The sequence below is a fragment of the Coregonus clupeaformis genome, unplaced genomic scaffold (genome assembly GCF_020615455.1).
Source record: "Coregonus clupeaformis isolate EN_2021a unplaced genomic scaffold, ASM2061545v1 scaf0659, whole genome shotgun sequence".
NCBI lineage: Eukaryota > Metazoa > Chordata > Actinopteri > Salmoniformes > Salmonidae > Coregonus > Coregonus clupeaformis.
Window position 1 is genome coordinate 197,311 of NW_025534114.1, and position 1,278 is coordinate 198,588.

The following is a 1,278-nucleotide window of genomic DNA, read 5'->3' on the forward strand; positions in this document are numbered from 1 at the left end:
TTAATGATAGAGAAGAGAAGAGTTTGACCAACACAGATTCATGTCCAATCTTTGAGGACATGTCTACATTGTTAGAGTGGTCACATGCCAATCTGTTCCATATAATAGACAGTCTTTGGAACAGTGGAAAGCTGCATGGCCCCTTGGTTGTTGCTAAGCAGGCATTCTTCTTCTATGGTGTTTATTGGTGGTGTTCAGACCAACATTAAAGGTGCATCACTGCCACCTTCTGGGCTGGAGTGTGATAGAGACATGTGGTTCTGTCCTGGTGAGATCACAGGGTCAGAGAAAACTCCTGACTGTGGTCATACCAAAACACTCCAGGCCCTCAGCCTATAAGAGCCATTCATACTGTCAGATCTAATATGGAAGAACTGAATACAACCACAAGAACCATTCATACTGTCAGAACTAATATGGAAGAACTGAATACAAAAGAGAAGGAGAGGTTGACCAGCACAAATTCATACACTAATGTTATTTTTCATTGGCAGATCAATGCAGTTTTCCAAACATAATCATCATCAGTTGTTTTGTAAGATTTTAACTAACTGAACAAAAATATAAACACAACATTCAACAATTTTACTGGGGTACAGTTCATATAAGGAAATCAGTCAATTGAAATACATTCATTAGGCCCTAATCTATGGATTTCACATGACAGGGGCCCACCCATCAGCCAATAAGAATGACTTTCCCCCACTAAAAGGGCTTTATTACAGATAGAAATACTCCTCAGTTTCATCAGCTGTCCGGGTGGCTGGTCTCAGATGATCCTGCAGGTGAAGAAGCCAGATGTGGAGGTCCTGGGCTTGCACGGTGACACATGGTCTGCGGCTGTGAAGCCAGTTGGATGTTCTGCCAAATTCTCGGTAGAGAAATGTACATCCAATTATCTGGCAACAGCTCTTGTGAACATTCCAGAGAGAAATAAGCTTTTTGTGCGTATGGAAAATATCTGGGATCTTTTATTTCAGCTCATGAAACATGGGACCAACACTTTACATGTCAAGTTTATATATTTTTTCAGTATAGTTTTAGAAGACAATTAACTAAATACGTAGTCATTTCATTTTAATTGTCACATGCTTGGTAAACAACAGGTGTAGACTAACAGTGAAATGTTGACCAACAATGGAGAACACAATTAAACAACTATAATAATAGGAAAAAGATTGTAGTACGAGGAATTAATACACGATGAGCAATGGTAGCTTGGCTATATACATGGGGTGCCAATACCTAGTCAATGGTAGCTTGGCTATATACATTTAC